At 34.1% G+C, this 21922-nt stretch overlaps 1 long non-coding RNA gene across 2 annotated transcripts; it reads left to right on the top strand.

Moving 5' to 3' along the window:
• LOC147409941 (uncharacterized) lies at positions 1 to 15421 on the top strand. Of its 2 annotated transcripts, none has more exons than XR_015175489.1 (6): positions 1 to 2007; positions 2713 to 2770; positions 2906 to 3005; positions 13931 to 14027; positions 14699 to 14844; positions 14964 to 15421. It is a non-coding gene; the product is annotated as an uncharacterized LOC147409941 (long non-coding RNA). The 2 variants fall into 2 exon arrangements; XR_015175488.1 differs by having other exon boundaries at positions 2919 to 3005; positions 14964 to 15419.
• The last annotated feature ends 6501 nt before the right edge of the window (positions 15422 to 21922 follow it).

Genomic DNA, 21922 nt, shown 5'->3' with positions numbered 1-21922 from the left:
GAAGAAGGGCTCTTCCTCTCTCTCTCGGCTTTTACTCTATGATCGTGGTTACTTATTCTGTTAAATCGTCTTCTTCTCTAATATTAGTATTTAACAAAATCAAAACTCGTTCTCCTCTATTTTTTACGCAAGTTTCGGAATCAAAACCTGGTCTCGTGGTCGAACGAAGATAGAACAATTGAGAAGAAACCTTCGATTTCTCTAATTTTTCTTATTGTAAATCGATCTCTCGTCTTCTATTTCTCTTAATCTTCGATTGTAAATTGATCTCTCATCTCCGATTTCCCTAAATATTCGACTATCAATCAATTTCTGACCATCGATTTATCCAAATCTTCGATTTTAAAACAACGTCTCCCATCCTCGGTTACTCACCATAGTCGATTTCATAGTTGTACTTCTCCTATTCTCACAAAACCCTACTCGTCTCTCATATTCGATTTTAAAGCTGGCTTTTGATCTTTGTTTCACCAGAAGAAGAAGAAGAAAAAGGGGTGGTAGAGGGATCTCATTCTCTTTGGTTGATTTCGAGAACGATTGAAGTCAAAGGGAAGATAATGGTAGAAGATCTATAAAGAATTTCAAATTTGTAAGTCCTTAAGAAGAAACATTAGTTTTCTTCAATTCCATCATGATAAACCCTAGTTCTTTAATTTTTTATTGATTCAAGTAATTTAATTTGTGATTTTTGTTTGATTTGAAACCCTAGAATCTGTAATTTTTTCCAATTCAAGCCGTTCATTTCTGTTTCTCAATTTATTTTTGATGGATAATTAAGCTTGAGCCCTAGATATGTTGTGGATTGGAGATTAGCTTACAACAGTAAATCAATGTAAATTTGTAGTCAATTAAGATTCCATATAGTATATCTTACACCCTAATCGAGTTCTAATGCTTCCATTAGGATTTAACCTCGAAAAAACCTTCCTCTATTGTTGATCTCTCCAGTGAAAGAGACTAAAGAAATTTTTTTATCCTCAAAATACCTAGAGAGAGAGAGAGAGACTGATTTTTTCCCCCAAATTTTTTTAAAAAGTAAGACTTGTTCTATAGATATTTGATTCATCCAATTTCAAAAGGCCCAAATACCTAGTTTCCCAAAAAAGAAAACTTAATAAAAATTATGTAAATGAAAAATGTTAGCATTGTTTCTTTTTGGTTTCCGTAGAAATGAAAAATATTTTTCTTATATGTTTTATAGAAATATTTAAAAACTCAATTCCATGGTTGAAATGGATAATCCTTGGGCTTTGGGAGGTAAGCTAGAGGTATTACTAAAACTTATAGCATTTGTAAACTTAATTATCACAATTAAGTGAAATATTAGTAGATTTTCCACATCCCATCTCCATTTCTTTTTTGACCAAATTATATAGGCTACGAGTAATCCTGCCTTATATCATGTTCTCTTAATTGTTTTGTAAATGTTTTTTGGTGATCTTTGACTAAGCAATTCATTGTAGTAGTTAATGCTTGGTTGAATTTCTTTATGTAGGAGGATTAGTGACATAAATGGCACAAGAAATGTCTTTCCACCACTAAGTAACTTGTTAAACATGACTAGCCTGTGAGTTGAATGCTCATATAGAGTACTACCAAACATTGTTGTTGAACATGTTTTGGATTTAGTATTTTAATTTTTTTTTTCAGTCACATAATTTGTTAAGAGATCTAAGACACCAAATCTTGATCTAGGTATCCAAGATTTTTAAACTTTCATGGTTTAGAGCTTAGAATAGATATCAATATCTCTGTTAGTTTTGACCCTTTTGTTGTTTTCTTCTATTTTGATGGGGTTCTACATCAGAGAGAGAGAAATGTTGGTAGGAAATGGGCTGTTGTACCATTCTTGGTTTTACATCTTGTGTGGCCTTCATTTACATGTCTTTTGGGGACTTGAGATTTGATTATTTTAAAAAACCTGAGATGGGTTTTGTGGGAAGGAATGGGACACAGTTCATGGTGGATGGGAAGGCATTCTATGTGAATGGGACACAACTGATCAAGGTAACTGAAATAAGTTCTTCTATAGATGGAGATATTGTTGTTTGTTATTTATCAAAAAATATATATAGTAACTACAAATTAAATTGTGGAGTGTGCCATTGTATAGTAACTGTCATGCACTTATTTGGGTAGCATTTTTTTTTCCTATCTGTATGATTGTGTAAATACTTCTAGTGTTGGTAGAGTTGACCTTGTTAGTTGTGCCATATTTTTGGGTGAAAAAATACTTCCAGTGTTGGCAATGTGTTATGCTTCTTCCTTGCAAGCCTTTAGGTTTTAAATCTCAAGAGATAGCTAAGGGTTCCTGCATTAGGCAGGGCTAGGCTTTAAAATCTCAAACAACATTAAATTTAAGTTTTCCACGGTGTACTGTTTTCCTTAGAGTTGGCCATGCAATCAAACACACCCTTAAGAAAAGCAAGATTAAGTTAAAAATGCTGGACATGAATATGGCTCCCATTTGAAGTGTCCAGGTAATATAAACTTTAGAAGACATGGTCATGTTTTGAGTTGTGTATCTTTTCCTATCTTAGCTTATCTACTACTTGAGAATTGGATTCTGATATCACTCTCTTAGTTGTATTTTCAATTCACTAATGATGTATGATGTGTACACTTTAGGCTAGCAAGCTGAAATTAGGAGATTTCAATCCATAAAGATTTATTTCTACTAATTTTCACTTTGCAATGAGTTTGGAATTGCAGCTGTACACTCAATGTTCAATCAGGTATTCTTGTTCATCAATGTTCAGCTATTCAATAGGTAAATTTGTTCAACTCGTATTTTCTTGTTGATCCCATTAAATCTGTTATGTAGTATTTTAGCCAAACAAAAATGAGTATAACTATGTTGCTCTTGTCACCGTGTCCTTATTTACATTCTTTTCATTTTCCTCAGCCTTCTTTTGCAGCGTTTGTGTTGCTCACCCAGTGATGTGGAGTATGTAAAAGTAGGCTTATCCTATTTAGAAAAATGGTGCATTGAAGTAACTGATGAGGTATCATGAATCAATCCCTTTATTCTGTTTAATGTCAGCTGTAGTTTTTTTTTTTTTTTTTAAACCCTTGCCTTACTAACATAGTAAGATTGTGAGCCTCAATAAGGAGGTTGTTTTGCTTAAATGGATTACCACATGAGAAATCCAAAACCACAGCCCTCTAAGTTTCATCAAAATACAGGAATCTTATTTCCAAATACTATTGAATCCTATCAAACTCTCCTCAATTACTAATCCAACTTGTGTTATCCATGTTGGACAAGTCCCATAAGAGAAATTAGTATATGAATTGATCTTCAACTTATTATTTCTTTTGAAATTTATAATCCTGGTGCCATTAATCTATTCCCAGCCAGTCTACCTATAAAGGTAAAGTACTTGAAGTTCCTTGCTACCTATAATAACAATAGTTTTATGTGTTATTATTATTGCCAACATCATCATTATTTCTCTATTGGCCCTAGTGTTATTTAGAATTTATGTTTCTTTTGTTTCTGAAGGTTATATATTGCCATTCAAATATTTCACTAGAATATATTTGTAGGATTGTGCAATTCTGCATCATATCTTTGCTTGGAACTATGGGTTGCAAGTACAATTTGACTTTCTCATATAAAATGTTTAACTAGTGCTGCTTGACTCACTAGAATATATTCTAGACTTTGTGTAGGCTACATCTCGAATGAATATATTAACACAATTAAGTACATATATTATAGACCTGTATGATTCTTTACCTCCATTGATTTTTGTTCCATGTGTAAAGTGAGTAGGGAACCTGTGGATCTTATTTGACGCCTAAAATCCTATCTTCAAACCTTATATCATTGCCTTTTTCACTCTTTCTTCAAAATGTTGAACCAAACCGCGAATCAGTACAAAGTGAACCAGTTCACAGTTGGGTCCTATGGGTTTGGGAAATACAGCAAGTTCTAACAAAACTTGAATTTTTTGGTGATTTATCTCCCTGTTTTCAAATTGATGACATGCCCCACTTGGGTGGAGAAGCACCTCTACTTTCAACTAAAATGTCTTTTGGTGTCGTTCATAATACCTTGAACTCTAATTAATGCGCATAGATGGTGGACGGAGTCTGCACCCCATTTGTATGTTAAATCGACACTTGTGTTTGTTATGCAATATCAAATCCATGTATTTTTGTCTCTCTTCATCCATATTAATGTGTATCTCTTTATAAATCGTTGTAGTACCACCACGACATTTCTTTTATGCACATTCTCGTAGTTTGAATCCTCTATCTACAATTTAAACCAGATATAAATTCAATGTGCCTTTAGTGGATATCTCAAATACCCAACAACTTGTAGTAATTCAAAAATAAACAGACAATTCAATTCTATGAATGTGAAAATTCAAAAGAATGTTAATATGTCCAACTAAACAAACAATTTGTAGAAAACTAAAGAGTATTATATTGATCTAATTATGAATGATAAGTAGCTGATTTGTGAGGAATACAACAAATGCATAGCTGTGATTGATATTAAAAGAAGGGGATTGCTTCCCAGTGAGAGTGAAAGCGTTTAGTTGAACTTAAGCTCAACCTTTTTGTGTTGTAGTCTTGACACTAAGTAGAGTTCCTGTTTCAGTTGAACTTAAGCTCAACCTGTATGGGCTTCGAGTCATATTCAGGATTGTTTTCACAGCGAATTTCATTCCTACTTCCATATAATGGAACTTAATCACTTTGTAAAACTGAACAACAAAGGGGAAAAAAAGAGAATAAAGTATATATGTCCTTACATACTCAAACAAAGCAACTAGTTGGCACCTGGCAGAATTTTTGTTCATTAGCTATTGGATTTGGAAATTATCACTAATAATCACACGTTTGCTCGAAGGATATGGTGAAAGCGCCCTCGATCCGCGGGGTGCGCGAATCCACTTTTGACCCTTGAGGTTTGAGAGTCGCCACCTAGTTGTTCAGGTCTAGGAACCAAACTGACTCTAAAAAAGGCAAACTAATCTACGAAAGAGAAAAAGAGTCCGGGGATCACGTTACGGGGTTGGAAGGTGTTAGGCACCAACCCCGCCCGGCCAAAGCCGGTCTCTACTAACTTTCCAAATAAATCACATTGTTAAAAACCTAGATAAAATAAAAATAAAAAATTTCATACCTTTCCGATAGCAAGGATTTTGTTCCCTCAGATCTGACAAAAATAGCTCATTGTACCGTACTCCCTTGCTTCGTTCTGTCTCCGGATTTGATTTCGGATCTCCAAGGCAAGGTATCTCCTTATTTTTGGATCTGAACTCTTCAAGTTTGTTGCGGATTTTGGGATGTTTTTGAAAGGTTTTTAGGCGTTTCTTAAGCTAAAATCGGAGGAGGGATGTTAGGTAAGGAGTTGGGGCCCTAAAACTAGGGTTTATGGGAGGCTAGGGGGACTTTTAGACCTACTTCTCTTAGGGTTTATGATTTGATACGAAAATAGGGTGTGAGCACCTCTATTTATAGATGTTTTTAGGGGTTGATTTGGATAGAGTCAGTATTTAATTAGAGTTCTTTTAATTAGAGTTGTGTTTTAGTTAGACTTGTTTTAGGTAGAATTGTGTTTTAATTAGAATTGTTTTAGGTAGAATTGTTTTTAAGTTAGAACTCTATTAGATAGAGTTATTATTTAATTAGAATTCTATTATGACTTTTGATCTTATTTGATTGACTTTTAATATTTTGACTTTAGTCTTAATTGATTGACTTTTAATATCTTGACTTTAGTCTTGTTTAATTGACTTTAATTTTGACTTTAGTCTCACTTGATTGACTTTAATACATTGACCTTAGTCTTGCTTGATTGACTTTAATTTTTTTGGAGACCCCTCCTCCATTATTTCTTTAATTCTTTGGACCCCCAAATGGAGGGGTCCTTAGAGAAATATCTCACGAACCCTCAACAATTTTACTTGAAAATCCGATTGATCGATTTCTTCGATTCAAAATTTTAAATTAATTTCATTAATGTTTCACTTTAATTATTTAATGTTTTATTTATTAATTTTGAATTTTTTAATTATGAAAATTGTGAAATTATCGTTTTCCCCTAGAGAGGACTTTTCACGTTTTAAGTCAGTTTTTAATATTCTAAGATGTTTTAGAATCGATTTTTCGTAAGGAATTCAATGGAAGTATTAGTTTGTGTCATTTATGAAATTTTTTGTGTGAAATGGTCATGAACTTTATGAGGGACATTTTCGTAATTTTGTCGAATTCTGTTAAAATTGGCAAAATGATTTATTTGGTTTCGATTTGTTATTTTATGTGTTCGAGAGAGTTTTCCTAAGCGTAACGTAGGCTCTAGGATTATTTTGAGGTTAGGGGTATTTTGGTAATTTGGTCAATTTTTAGTGATTTTTATCGTGAAACTTCTTTTTGGTCTGCAAGATGATGATTTCTATATTTCTGGGGTCGTATTTTCCTAGCGTAGCGTGGTTTCTAAGGTTTTGTCAATTCGAGATACCTCATCCGGATTTCTGAAATATATCGGGTAACAAAATAAAGCAATGGAATACACATCCATCATTGGGAATCATTGCGATCGGGTTGACGAGTTGATTAATCAGGCGGATGCAAAAATGGGGTGTCTACAGATGCCCCTCTTTGGCAGAGGGTTGAAACAAACTAGATAGCAAATCTATTTCGGTAGATAGTACGATATCCGAATGTCAAAGCTAGTGACAGTTCATTTTACAGCCTGATTTAGCAATTCGTCGGGGTGTTCGGATTTTGAGCGTAAAACTCTCCCCGAACAAAAATGGTGTTAGGTCCTCAAGCTCGAGCTTTCACTGACAGTGTCAGATCCTTGAATTTTAAAGAATTCTCCTTGACTAAAAAGTGCAAGTGTGAGTGTATGTACTATGTGAAACTGAGTAAAAATGTGTCAGGTCCTAGAGATCATCTCTCACTGACAATAATGATTCAAAATTGAAATGTGCTTATGCAACGAAAGCAATCATGGCAAGGTTGAACAATAAAGTAATTGGAGTCATAACAATGTAGGAACTTCGTTAAATCCTATTTGAAATTCTTTTTTTAGAGTTCGAAAAAGTATGAGTCTGTTTATCAAACTTGAGCCTATTGTAGCCAAGTTTCTCGGGCTAAAGAACTTAAACAACCCTGTTAATTCAATATGATTCAAACAAAGTTGGAGTCTCGTTTCTCGGACTCTGGCTAAGGTTTACAGGAACTTAAACAATCCTATTAAACATGGAGTCTCGTTTCTCGGACTCGAGCTAAGGTTTGTAGGCACTTCAAAAAGCCTATTCATTCTATGATTCAAAAAGTTGGAGTCTACCTTCTCGGACTCGAACCTAGGTTTGTAGGCACTTCAAAAAACCTACTCCTTCTATGATTCAAAAAGTTGGAGTCTCGTTTCTCGGACTCGAACTTAAGTTTGTAGGCACTTCAAAAAGCCTATTCATTCTATGATTCAAGAAGTTGGAGTCTCGTTTCTCGGACTCGAACTTAGGTTTGTAGGCACTTCAAAAAGCCCACTCATTCTATGATTCAAAAAGTTGGAATCTCGTTTCTCGGACTCGAACTTTGGTTTGTAGGCACTTCAAAAAGCCTATTCATTCTATGATTCAAAAAGTTGGAGTCTCGTTTCTCAGACTCGAACTTACTAAGTCACGTTTCTCGGGCTTAGATTTATAAGAATTTAAACAATCCTATTAATTCATTCTATGATTCAAAATCGAGCTCAAAGTCTGAAAGATCAGGCCTTTATTGGCTTATCATGCATCTGGATTCATAATTATCATTGGACTTCACCGGACTTTTAATCTTTTGTAAGATTTTCTTTTTATCATGTGATTAAGAACAAAAACTTTGGAATTAACTGACTTTCAAAAATGCCCTTAGTTTCAAGGTTGGCTTTAACTGAAACTTGACTACAAGACTGATGGAATGGATTACGTTTGAAAAATATGGACTCTGATGTATGACAGATAGAAGAACTGACATTCCTTTAAATTTAAGACTCTTAAGGTTATCATATGTGCAATAAGGGATTGATTATTATTTTTGAGAAATGCTTGAGCTGGACTTAAAAAATCTTGATAAATATTAGAATAGAAGATCTTTCTCTTCAAAGTGGTTGATGATTCTACATTTTCCAGTAGCAAACACTTGAACAAGTAAACATACTCTTGAAGATCCTATAATGTTCAAGATGACTTCTGATTTTTTTGACTTCAATATTGTCTTCGTCGGATGTGAGCTCTTGGCTGAAAAACAAATATTGTGGCTTGAAGGGTTCTGCAGTTTCTGCACAAGCTTCTTTCTGAATTTTTCTTCTTGATGAGACTTTTCCTCCCATTTGATGATGCCCTAATTTTTGCCTAAATCGCCTCTTCAGGTTTTCAATCTAGCGGGCTTTGTTTTTCTTTTTCTGATGACGCATTGATTTTTGCCTAGGTCACCTTTTTAGGTTTTCAACCTAGCAGGCTTTCTTTTTTATAGTTATGCCCTAAATTTTGCCTAAATCTCCTTTTCGGATTTTCGACTTAGCGGGCTTTTCTTTTTTTTTCTTGATGATCTTGAATAACTAACTCGACAACTTCTTGGTTCCCTGCACCTTAACCGAGTCAATAAGCATTCAAGAGGACTTAATAGGTGGGCTTAAGACATGATTTAGAAAGAAAAGGTAAAAGGCTCGACTTCCCAAAATTCCCCTAGTCTAATATTCTCTTTTTTTTTGTCATTATTTTCTGTAAATTCTTTTGACTCTCTAGTTTGGCATTCTTTTTTTTTATCAATTCTTTTGATTTTTTTTTCTAGTGCCCCTAGTTTGGCATTCTTTTCTTTTAAACCTTTCAATAGGGGATTTTCCTTTTGGATAACATTTTTCTTAAGAGAATAGTTTTTTTGTATGACCGGGCCTGAAGTAACTTCTCAGGTTGCCTACGTACCCCAAATATTTCTTTTTTCCTTTTGGGATCAGGTCAAAACGTAGTTCATACTTAGATTCCCTCCCAAGGTTGATCGACGTGGTTTAGAAAGAAAATGCTATTGATGATTTTTTTTTAAAAGGCTGTGAGGGGCTAAAGAAGATTATATTTTTTTTGGTAAGATAGGAAAATGGTTCGACCAAAGAAGGCCTCCTTTGGTGAATGCTACTTGACTTTGTCAAAGTTTCAGGAATTCGATATTTGGATTGCTCTGTCGAGTAAGGTTTCCTTTTGAAGAATGAATATTCTTTAGTCTTCTTTTGTGAAATCGAGTATGATCGAGTTTTCTGATTATTCAACTCTTCTAGAACTTCAAGAAAATCTTTTATTCTTTTGTGAAAGATAACTCTCTTCTTTTGAGTGAGAAACATTGTAGATCCACTTGTAAGTCTTAGCATCTTTGTTGATGCTTTCAGCTATATCATCTTTGACCGATAATCTTTGACTTTGAAATCACTCTTGACTTGATTTATGTTTTTGTGTAATTCATCCATATATCCTTATGAAACCATGCAAGAACATTGTTGAATTTCTCAAGTAAGTTTACTATTCTCTTATGTTCTCCTGAGGATAACGTATTACCAATTTGCACTTCTTGAGTGTACTCTTTAATTCCAATATTTATCAAATTTGATTAGTGAGCTTTAAGTCATTTTTCATGTTAGATTTTATGTTCAAATCATTATTACACGCATGATAATCAGAAGCTTCTATATTTTATTAGAATTAAAAAACATAAACTGACAAACTCATCGAAGATTCGAGAGTTGAAGAAAGACTAACGTAATTGAAACAACTAACTGGATTTAAAGACTGACGAAAACTGGATTGAAACTCAAAGAAAACTCAGGGACAATTATCTACAAAGCGAGAAGGTCCTTCTGGGTGGATGGACTAGTTGGACTTGACATTGGTACTTTGACTAGACGACTCTTTTAAAATGACACAAATGAGGGTTGTAGAACGTTTAGGAGCACTTAAGATTAACCATCGATTCTGAAGGTTTGACTCTTAACCACATGATTAAAAATTAGCCCTCTAATGGGAAATATTGAACCAAATGCACTATAAGTCTCTAGTGACCAAGAAAGTGAGAAAGATTAAACGCGGGTCTACCCCTGATTGGGATTGAACCTTTGATCAGACAAACTAATTTGATTATAAGATCGAATCTTTCTATACAAAGTGGTCTGGATCTTTAAAAGTGAAACTAATTAGTCCAACTGATTTGGTATTGATCAGTTTGATCCATTTGTCAATTGGGCCAACCGGTTTAAATGGTTCAAATTAATCGGTACATTTCACCAATTGGGTCGGACCGATATTGCGGGTTTTGTTTGATTATTCTGGATCGGTCCGCCCACTTACCTGTTAGTTGGATTGAATAAAGCAACCCGGGAACACCAATAGTCAGTTCGGGTCGTGACCTATAGGAAGGCTTCTAGACTCTAGGTTTACTACGTGCAATGCATTTTTATTAAGCCACCCTTGCCCAAGTACACCTATATACCTCTCGATACGTGGTGACTTGGTTTGATATACCGTATAGGTGATAATCTAAAACCTCAACTCACTTCTCTGAAGCCAAAAACAGCCAGTTTGATCTCCAGTTGAGAGGTGGCGCACAATGCTGAGCAAGGGCCCACTTAAATACCTCTCATCTAGAATAGACGTAGTCTATCCCCCTCGTACAGTAGGGTACATCGGGGCAAGATCTTGCTTAGGCACCGATTTTGACCAAGAAGTGCAATTGATATACTTAGATTATCTTTTACATACCTATGGGTACGAGTCAAGAGTTGTAGCTTTCATAAATGGTTTGGCATCCCACGAGGGGACCGACCACGTACTAGTACTACGTTGGCAATTGGGACATGTGACTGTGTGGCTCTCAATAGGTAAAAGGCTCAGGTCGCTCCAGCCTGGGTGCATCAATATATCTATCAGAATCACCTGATCAGACGGTATTAATGCCCTCAGTTTGATATACCCTAAGGTACGTGACTGGAGTTGTGGGTTTCATGAATGACGTCCCATCTCCGAAGAGACCGGGCCACGCACTAGTGCCACGTTGGCTAAATGGGACGTGTAAGTGAGTAAAGCAGTAAACGTGCATGTGGTGTGTGCAAAACAGGGTGGGGTGTGCCCGGGGCCTTTTTCAAACAAATGGGCCCATGGCCTGATCAAAACCATTACAACATATGGATATTGTATGAATATTGATTAAGAAAATAACACAAAAAATCCATCACATTGACAGCAAACATATCGCAAATATCCGTAGAGATCATGGCATATTATGTGGGCATATAACTCGAAGAATAATTAATCTGATCCAACATTAAAAAGGCCCACAAATTTGTTGTCTATGGTCTAGTCAAGGGTTACTTTTGGGTGATCCAAAATAAATCGAGATTCCAATAGATGTTGCATTGATGATAGAATGACAATGGTTGAGATGAGCTCACTCTCAGGAACAGTAATTGTGCTAACATTAGATAAATTCGGATTTTCTGTGAATTTGAAAAATACAATCCGAACTTACATCGATGATATCTAAGGCTCCTGATAATGAAATCCAGTGAACTCAAGTTCTAGATTAATCTACTCGATGAGATCTACATTTTATTAAGAGGTGCCTAGACTTAATTCTCACCAGAATGTTCTGTAAAAACGTTTTAACGTTGTTGTCCCAACCTTCATTCAGAAACAATTCCAGATTTACAGATTGAACTTGCATCGATGATATCTGAGGCTTCTGATACCGAAATTGAGTGAACACAAGTTCTAAATTAATCTACTCGATGAGATCTACGTTTTATTAAGAGGTTCCCGGACTTAATTCTCACTCGAATGTTTTGTAAAAACGTTTGAACATTACTGTTCTAACCTTCATCATTCCATCATTTTCATATGTCAATTTGAATCTTTCATTATTTAGGGGTCATCAAAAAGTGCTCCTTAATTGGAAAAAAAAATGAAATACCCAAAATCATCTATAATCAAGACAAAAAAATAAATAAACAGAAAAAATAAATAAAATAAATCCAACTAAAAAAAACTAGGTCATCTTGGCAATGCTCCCATACTTGGGATTTTTCAAGTTTGATCCTCAATAGTCCCCAGTGGAGTCGCCACTGAAAACGTCCTCGATCCGCGGGGTGCGCAGATCCGCTTTTGACCCTTGAGGTTTGGGAGTCGCCACCTAGTTGTTAAGGTCTAGGAACCAAACTGACTCTAAAAAAGGCAAACTAATCTACGAAAGAGAAAAAGAGTCCGGGGATCACGTTACGAGGTTGGAAGGTGTTAGGCACCAACCCCGCCCGGCCAAAGCCGGTCTCTACTAACATTCCAAATAAATCACATTGCTAAAAACCTAGATAAAATAAAAATAAAAAATTTCATACCTTTCCGATAGCAAGGATTTTGTTCCCTCAGATCTGACAAAAATAGTTCATTGTACCGTACTCCCTTGCTTCGTTCTGTCTCCGGATTTGATTTCGGATCTCCAAGGCAAGGTATCTCCTTATTTTTGGATCTGAACTCTTCAAGTTTGTTGCGAATTTTGAGATGTTTTTGAAAGGTTTTTAGGCGTTTCTTAAGCTAAAATCGAAGGAGGGATGTTAGGTAAGGAGTTGGGGCCCTAAAACTAGGGTTTATGGGAGGCTAGGGGGACTTTTAGACCTACTTCTCTTAGGATTTATGATTTGATACGAAAATAGGGTGTGAGCACCTCTATTTATAGATGTTTTTAGGGGTTGATTTGGATAGAGTCAGTATTTAATTAGAGTTCTTTTAATTAGAGTTGTGTTTTAGTTAGACTTGTTTTAGGTAGAATTGTGTTTTAATTAGAATTGTTTTAGGTAGAATTATTTTTAAGTTAGAACTCTATTAGATAGAGTTATTATTTAATTAGAATTCTATTATGACTTTTGATCTTATTTGATTGACTTTTAATATTTTGACTTTAGTCTTAATTGATTGACTTTTAATATCTTGATTTTAGTCTTGTTTAATTGACTTTAATTTTGACTTTAGTCTCACTTGATTGACTTTAATACATTGACCTTAGTCTTGCTTGATTGACTTTAATTTTTTTGGAGACCCCTCCTCCATTATTTCTTTAATTCTTTGGACCCCCAAATGGAGGGGTCCTTAGAGAAATATCTCACGAACCCTCAACAATTTTACTTGAAAATCCGATTGATCGATTTCTTCGATTCAAAATTTTAAATTAATTTCATTAATGTTTCACTTTAATTATTTAATGTTTTATTTATTAATTTTGAATTTTTTAATTATGAAAATTGTGAAATTATCGTTTTCCCCTAGAGAGGACTTTTCACGTTTTAAGTCAGTTTTTAATATTCTAAGATGTTTTAGAATCGATTTTTCGTAAGGAATTCAATGGAAGTATTAGTTTGTGTCATTTATGAAATTTTTTGTGTGAAATGGTCATGAACTTTATGAGGGACATTTTCGTAATTTTGTCGAATTCTGTTAAAATTGGCAAAATGATTTATTTGATTTCGATTTGTTATTTTATGTGTTCGAGAGAGTTTTCCTAAGCGTAACGTAGGCTCTAGGGTTGTTTTGAGGTTAGGGGTATTTTGGTAATTTGGTCAATTTTTAGTAATTTTTATCGTGAAACTTCTTTTTGGTCTGCAAGATGATGATTTCTATATTTCTGGGGTCGTATTTTCCTAGGGTAGCGTGATTTCTAAGGTTTTGTCAATTCGAGATACCTCATCCGGATTTCTGAAACATATCAGGTAACAAAATAAAGTAATGGAATACACATCCATCATTGGGAATCATTGCGATCGGGTTGACGAGTTGATTAATCAGGCAGATGGAAAAATGGGGTGTCTACATATGGTAGCATAGAGGCCCTTTTTTTGGGTTGCACTTCTTTTACTTCAGTATTTTGGTTATAATTGTGATTGGTAAAATATTTGCAGCCATTGGACTAATCCTGAAACTGTTAATGACCCGGTCCTACTCAAACAAAATGAAGCAACGCTCATTAATTCTATTGGACTGCTTCGAGAGCGGAAGGTACATTGTAGTCAATACTTGTTTATATAGGATTTAGATGTTACTAGTGAAAACACCGTCGAAAAATATTACGATGACAAGTGCCCTACAAAATGAAATCATCATGTTTTATAGAGCATCGGTAATTCACTTCCATATCCCATAACGTGTATTTGCAGCCATGTTTTGGTTTCGAATGACATGAGCTTTAACAGTTCAGATTATTTTGTTATATCACTATCTTCAAGAATATGCTGCAGTTAGTGGTCTAGAATTTTTTTAATCTTTAAATAGTGTGTATTTTTTCCATATATTTTATTTTATTTTTCTGCTTTGAGTAAAGTGACCTCATGAAGCGATACTCATTAAAACTGTCCCATTTAACTTATAGTCTTAGTTGCATATTGCATATTGCATTTCCTAACTGATTTTGATTACCTGCTTATTAGGCACTCTTGGCCAGTCCTTGTTTGGTTCCTTGTCCTTCTTTCATTTTACATTAGCTTGGCATATTATCCTTGAATTCAGATTTGTTTTTCTTATATGACTTAAGAACAAGGGAAGATTGGATGATCTGAAAACTCTTGCATTGTTCTAGATCATTTTTTTTTCTTCAGATTATTAGCATGATTCTTCTTTTATTCCATGTGTCACAAATTGTTTAGGTGGGTTTCTAATATGCACTTTCTCAGGTTTCATGCATTTAGCATTTGCTTTCGGATATGAGGTAGGGATCACTAAATGTCCAATTGATGGTAATTTAGTCCCTCTTGGTGCTCTTATTACATTTGTACAAAAGGGACTTCAATATCTTGAGATGGAAGCAAACTTGAGTAATGTGAGTGTGCTTAATTCATTGATAAATGAGATTTTACATTCTTCTTACGTTTCTTAGAGCATTTTATACTATATCCTCTGGAGTTTTATGCTGATCGATGCTTGTTTTAAGCTTTTCAGGTTGATGAAGATGTGGATGACAGCTTCTCCTTTCTTCAACCTTTATATGTGTGTGTGTGTGTGCGCGCTCGTGTGTGTATCTTTGTGCGTGTGTGTGTGTGTGCGCACTTGTGTGTGTGTGTGAGTTGGAGTGTGTGTGCGCATGTGTGTATGTGTGCACACTTGTGTGTGTGTGTGAGTTGGAGTGTATGTGTGTGTGTGTGTGTGAGTTGGAGTGTATGTGTGTGTGTGCGTGCCTGTGTGTGAGTTGGATTCCGCTGACCATTTTATTATGTGTGTGTGAGTTGGATTCTATGAGAATTTGTATCAGTCTGTGCAATAGTAGCACAATGAGATCTAATAGAGAAGGCATTTAGGTCTTTTCATATTGATATTTGGGGTAGGTCATCATTTTCAAAATATAGGGGTATCTCCAATATTCAGCAATACATGAGGGGGCTGGTGTAAAATTAAATATTTTTTTTCAAAAGCTTTTATAGCGACAGCCAAAGCTGTAGCTGAAGCTGAAGAATAAATTTTGTTATATAAAAAGACTACCCTATAGCGACGGCCAATAGCGGCTGTCGCTATAAGTCTTGTACCTAACGACGTTTCTATCAATTGTTGGCCGTCGATGTAACATTTAGCGATGGGACTATTAGCGACGACTATCGACGGCCTCCCTAGCTGTCGCTAGATGCTATTGCGACGGTATTTTATACCTATAGCGACGGTCACGACCGTCGCTATAGCCATATTTTACTGTAGTGTTTCAACCTCTCATCTCTTAGGTTTTATCTCTTTCTTTACTCTCTTCTCTAGAGTTGGAGTTAGACTTCTAGAGTAAAAGAAAACAAAATCCCATTTTTTAGAAGTACTACAAAGTGGGCTACTTATATAAGTTAAAGCCCAACCCAAATTACCTTAGACTGACCCAAAAAAGAAATACACCTTAAGTCGGGCCTAATTGTTTTTAAGCCACACTTCAACAATCTTTACATTTTATAAGTTTTAAAATGTTTTTAAGCCACACTTTAACAATCTGACCTACCAGATATTCCTCATTCGTTTTCTACACCTACCTCGCTAAGCACCGGATCTGAAATTAAAAAATGGAGAAGAAAAGGGTGAGTAACAATGGTTACCTAATAGGGAAGCAAACAATTTCTATCAATAACCTCTCTTAACATGAATGAATAAACGTACTGAATTATTTTAAAATATGTAAAGTTTTACAAAAGAAACTATGATTAACTGATACATATAGCCAGGGCTGAGCAACTAAACATTTTAAAACTCACATCACATCCAATAACAGTACCCACTATAACATTTTCTTTTTATACGAATCTAATTGACTAAATGGAAATATTAAACATGCATTTCATTTTATATATCAAAATAAGGTAAAAGATACATAATACACAATGGTGGAGTAGTAGAATTAGAGAGTTGGGATTCATGACTGGATCGCTTCCAGTCGAGACATGATGTTTCATAATAAAGTATTAATTCTTTATTTTATGACTGGTCGCTGTTTACCACACTTGTGGGACCATTTATCCGGCTCAGGCTGGCCGTTTGACGTGACCGTAAGCAATAGTCTATTTTCTATGTGTTAGAATGTTCGACTACTATAGATTGTTAGTGATCACTAACTAATCATCTTCGTCTATGCCTATCAGGCGTGCATATGATTCACAAATATACAAACCATTCGTATACGACCATCTTTACATTACAAGTTCACTAGTAAAGATAGAAAGGAATAAACCCGGATTCCAGTTGTGACTCCACTTTCATACACGTCCCATACCACGTATAAGCTTGGTGGTCCCTACCATACATCCCAAAATAGTACACCACTCCAGATGATATGACACACTATCCCGTCAGGCATTCACAAACTCTTTAACAACTTACAAAATAACTACATATATATATATATAGGGTCAGGTTCAAGGGCCATATGAAAAAACATATGTAAAAACAATGTAACATTAATAAATTTTCAAAATATAGGTTAGAAGTTTTGGATTGAGTTGATTTTTTGTAAGGATGATCTCTATGATGGGAAGATCATCTGAAAAAAATTCAGTCCAATCTAAAACTTCTAACCCCATTAAAAATGAATTAGAATGTTGATTGTCGATTTTTTTCCAATTTTTATCAATAAATTGTAAGTCACTTTTGATGGATTTAGAAGTTTCAGATTAAGCTAATTTTTTGTGAGGATGATCTTCTCATCATAGTGACCATCCTCGCAAAAAATCACCTCAATTCAAAACCTCTAACCCACATTTTGAAAACCATTGTTTTTACATATGTTTTTCTATATGTCCTTTGAACCGCCCCCATATATATATATATGGGAAATGTTCAACACCCTAAGCTTTACCCTACACTTTAACAAACGTGTTTTGTCCTACATGGGTTAGAAGTTTTGGAATGGGCTAATTTTTGGTGAGGATGATCTCTATGATTAGTAGATCATCCTCACCAAAAATCAGCCCATTACAAAATTTTTAGCCCCATGTTTACAAGTTGAAAAATCATGGACCGTCCATTTTTTGTAAATCATTTTTGATAGGGTTAGAAGTTTTGGAATGAGCTGATTTTTGGTGAGGATGATCTCCTTACCATAGAGATCATCCTCACCAAAAAATCAGCCCATTCCAAAACTTCTAACCCATGTAGGACAAAACGCGTTTGTTAAAGTGTAGGGTAAAGTTTAGGGTGGGGAACGGGACCCTATATATATATATATAGGATAGCGTTATTACGACCCCTATTACGACTCACATTGCGACTCATCATTTGTCTTATATGGGCAAAAATGTTTGGAATGGGCTGATTTTTTGTGAGGATGATCTCTGTGATGAGGGGATTATCCTGACAAAAAATCATCCCATTCCAAAACTTCTAACCCCATCAAAATTCATTTACAAAAATTGGACGGTCTAAAATTTTTCAACTTGTAAACATGGGGCTAGAAGTTTCATAATGAGCTGATTTTTGGCAAGGATGATCTCCTCACCACAGAGATCATCCTCACAAGAAATCAACCCATTCCAAACATTTTTGCCCATATAAGACAAAACGGTATGTCGTAATGTGAGTCGTAATAGGGGTCATAAGGACCTGACCCATATATATATATATATATATATATATATATATATATATATATATATATATATATCATTTGAAAACAAAAGAGAAATTAACAATACAAGATTGAAAATGGATATCCAGTTTCCTACCATGCAATTGTGGTCACCTAGCCTAAAATAAATAACAGAACGGAAAAGTAAATAATGCTTCGCGCTAACAGAAAGTAAATAAACATGTAACCAGTAACATTATCCCTAGATATCCGTTCACCAACCTACACACAACAATAATGTAAAATGAAAACATCACCCCTCAGGTCTGATTCTGACCTTTTACTATTTCATACCCTTTTTTTGATTTTTGCAATTTTCAATATCTCAAACAAAATATCCACTTTCTGATATTCATCAACTCAATATGAATTCACTGAATATTAAATTATTTTTTCAACTATGAAATTCATTTTCATCAAAAACATTGAAAAAGTACCAAAACTTATATCAAAACGAGGTCCAAGAGGTGCACAAGACCCAATTGATAGAAATAACCTGGTGAAATATCCTACCCACGTATAATTTGTTATAAAATATAATTAAACATATCAAATATACAAGTTCTAGCATGAATTTGGAATAACCAATTAATTATATATTTTTTGAAATAAATCACAAATTTTTAATAAAATCATAAATGCAATTTTCACAATCTACGATTACTAATAGAAATTGAAAGTCCCTTACAATCTTTGTGCGAAAGGATTGAAGTGCAAGCGCTGAAATCGAGATGATTGACATGGAAATCGAGATAATTTGAATTTCGAGATGAATAATTTTCGAATCTAACCCGGTGGTTTCGAAGATCTCAACGCCGTCGTCCTTTCTCCCTTTTGAGACGGAAGATGATTTGATCCCAAAACGGATGAAATTTGAAATCGAAGTTGTGAAATCCCCGTATATATATACGGCTGTTTTCTGATGATAATGGACGAAAAAGAAAAGAAAATGGAAATAAATTGGGTGGGTTTTGTAGATGTCGAGGCTATGGACTTTTTTCCCTTCTGCGCCAGTCGTCGAAGGCAGACTGTTTGCGACAAATTCGATGTTGAAAATTAGGGAAAAAATATATTTTTTTTAAAATAGGTCGATTGGTTTTGGTTGGTTTAAAACAATGAGTAGTGAAAAAGAAATAAAAAAAAAATTCATTTATATAAATCTTGGGACAAAATCGATATTTTGTTTATTATTTCGATCGACGATAACTTGACCATCCAGACTCCAAAAATGACGAATAAATACTCTATTTTGTCTAATTTTTCATTCCGGGTCTAATGGTGTGGTCAATTTTTATAAATTTTATGTTTAACAAAAATTTACATTTTTGGCCCAATGTGACCTAAAATTTGACGTCGCTTTCATTTTGGACGATATTTCGACTTTTTAGGCTCCAAAAGTGACAAGTAAATAATCCATGTTCAATAATTTTTCGTTACAAATCCAATGGTGTAATCAAATCTTAATAATTCTTACTTTAGTAAAAAATCATTATTTTAGTCTGGTCCAACTCGGTAATCAAGGATTTTACAACCTTTATGTTTGAACTTGCATTTGAGCGTGCTCACAGGCTAAAACATGTTTTTCGATCATTTTGAATTCAATGGTAAGGTCAGATTCCATTAAAAATGATCAGAAACATCCTAAAATTTTTACCCCTAAGTCCCACTTTCAAGATTTTCTCAAAATTTCATTATTTATTTTTTCTCGAGATATGAATAAAAAATTCAGGATTTTATAATAAACACCATTCTAACAACTAGTCACAGATGCAACGTATAATCAAACTGACCAATTTAAATAATGCAAACTTTAATATAACTTAACATTCGAATAATGTCTAAATAAAAATAATAAATAATTATAATAGTCATCAATCTATCAATTCATAATGAAGATAATCTATAATACCTTTAAAGTAAAATCTCTATCTATCATCATAAAAGAAAAATACATAATAAGAACACGGCAGTGTAATCGATAAGAGAGTTGAGGAACATGTTGATACAACTACCTCAGCATGGATTATCGATATTCCAAACTCCCTACGATATGAAATTTCATCATTAACATCTGATTTTGTGGTCGGTCGTTGTTACCAGACTTAGGTGACCATTTATCTAGCTCAAAATCGATCGTTGACTAAGGTCCAAATACTCAAACCAATTATGTTGGTCATTCATTTGACGACTATAGATCAAAAGTGACCACCAACTAGCCTAAGAGCGAACTCCCTGTGTCTAAACATATCAAGAGGCAATACATGTGAACCTTAGACTATCTCTACACTATACAAATACCGTTTTTACACACAAATATTCCTTAGAAAATAAAAGGAAAAATTATCAGATCTCATGAGCGGTACTACTCTATAAGGTATCCTATACTACCCAAGAGAATAGAATATCAAGTGTTATCATATATTGACTAGCCACTTCAAAAAATATAGTAATATGTCACTCTTTTTAGGTTTTTTATGACATTTTTCTAGTAAACAAAAATATTTTTATTTTTATTTTTATAATATATATAATTTCTTTTTATTGAAAATAAAAAAAGAAATGGTAGTGCCCTCTAGTTCCATCTATCTATTAAACAACCCATCCATCATATCTCTACATGATCGTAAAATTTTGTGAGATATTCATCTATCTATCCATCTATCATGCAATAGTGTTGGCCTAAGCTACTACATACCTCTTGAGTCACTGTCCCATCAAATACTCGAGAACATATATTCTCACTATCCATCAATCAATCAATCGTCTATCTTCTTGCGTATCTATCAAAGTATATATTTTCTAGAAAGTATTTGTAAGTCTAATGTATCAAACAATTGCATATGATGGTCTTGGTTGAGTAGAAAAGACTCAAAAAATATATTAAAATCATAAATTATTAAAATTATGAAAAACTGTGAAAATTTGATTAAATGTTGGAAAAGTAATTTTTCAAAGTTCTTTAATCCTAGAAATGGGATTTTAGGATGAAAGTCTTAAATAAAAATATTGACATCATGTAATTTTTGTAGCTTAATTCAAAGTAACATAAAAGATAATGGGATTTGAAAATCTGACAAAAACATTTTAAATTATGTTTTGTTCTTAAAACAAAAAAAATTAGAGATTTGGACTTTTTTAAACCATTCCCATTAGTTCCAAATGGGGGGTAATCTCTTCAGTGTACATGCTAATGGAGAAAAATTACATTGAAAATAAACTAAATTAGGCATTTCAGCATAAGGTCGGTAGACTAAGGTAGGTTAGGCGACCAAACCTGAGAGTTGTTGGGGTGATAGGTCGAGCGATTAAGGTTGGTCGACCAAACATTGTTGGGTTGACCCAAAATAACAATTTTTCATCTTCTTCTTCGGTTTCACCTCAAATTCACCCATAAAATCAATAAATCTATTCTTTTCTAACTTTTAACACAAGATTTACAAATTCAAAATAAGATCAAGGAATCATCTAACTATACACGATTTTTTTTAAGAATATGCCCCTAAATTGAAATTCAAATCTAGTTCTTGGATGTAAAATGATTTTCTACTAAAAACTTAGCAACTAAAGGGTAGAAGGGAAGAATTTTTACTTGTTTAGCTTCTTCTAAGATGCAATAGCTCTGAGATCAAATCTCAATATCCCTTTTTATTTACTTTCATTTTTATTCTTCGACAAAATCATAATCTCTTTGGGTTATACATGGAGTCCTTGACGAAAGGCAACTTTCCTTCTCTTTCATCGAGTGTTGAATCTCGATTTTTAATCCTTGAATCAATTCTTCTGTCTCTATGGAGGCTATGATTATAATTTATCT

Source organism: Akebia trifoliata, chromosome 2 (genome assembly GCF_017979445.1).
Source record: "Akebia trifoliata isolate Shusen 1 chromosome 2, ASM1797944v1, whole genome shotgun sequence".
Lineage (NCBI taxonomy): Eukaryota > Viridiplantae > Streptophyta > Magnoliopsida > Ranunculales > Lardizabalaceae > Akebia > Akebia trifoliata.
Note: the sequence above shows the minus strand (reverse complement) of the source record. Positions and strands in the feature narration are given on the sequence as shown.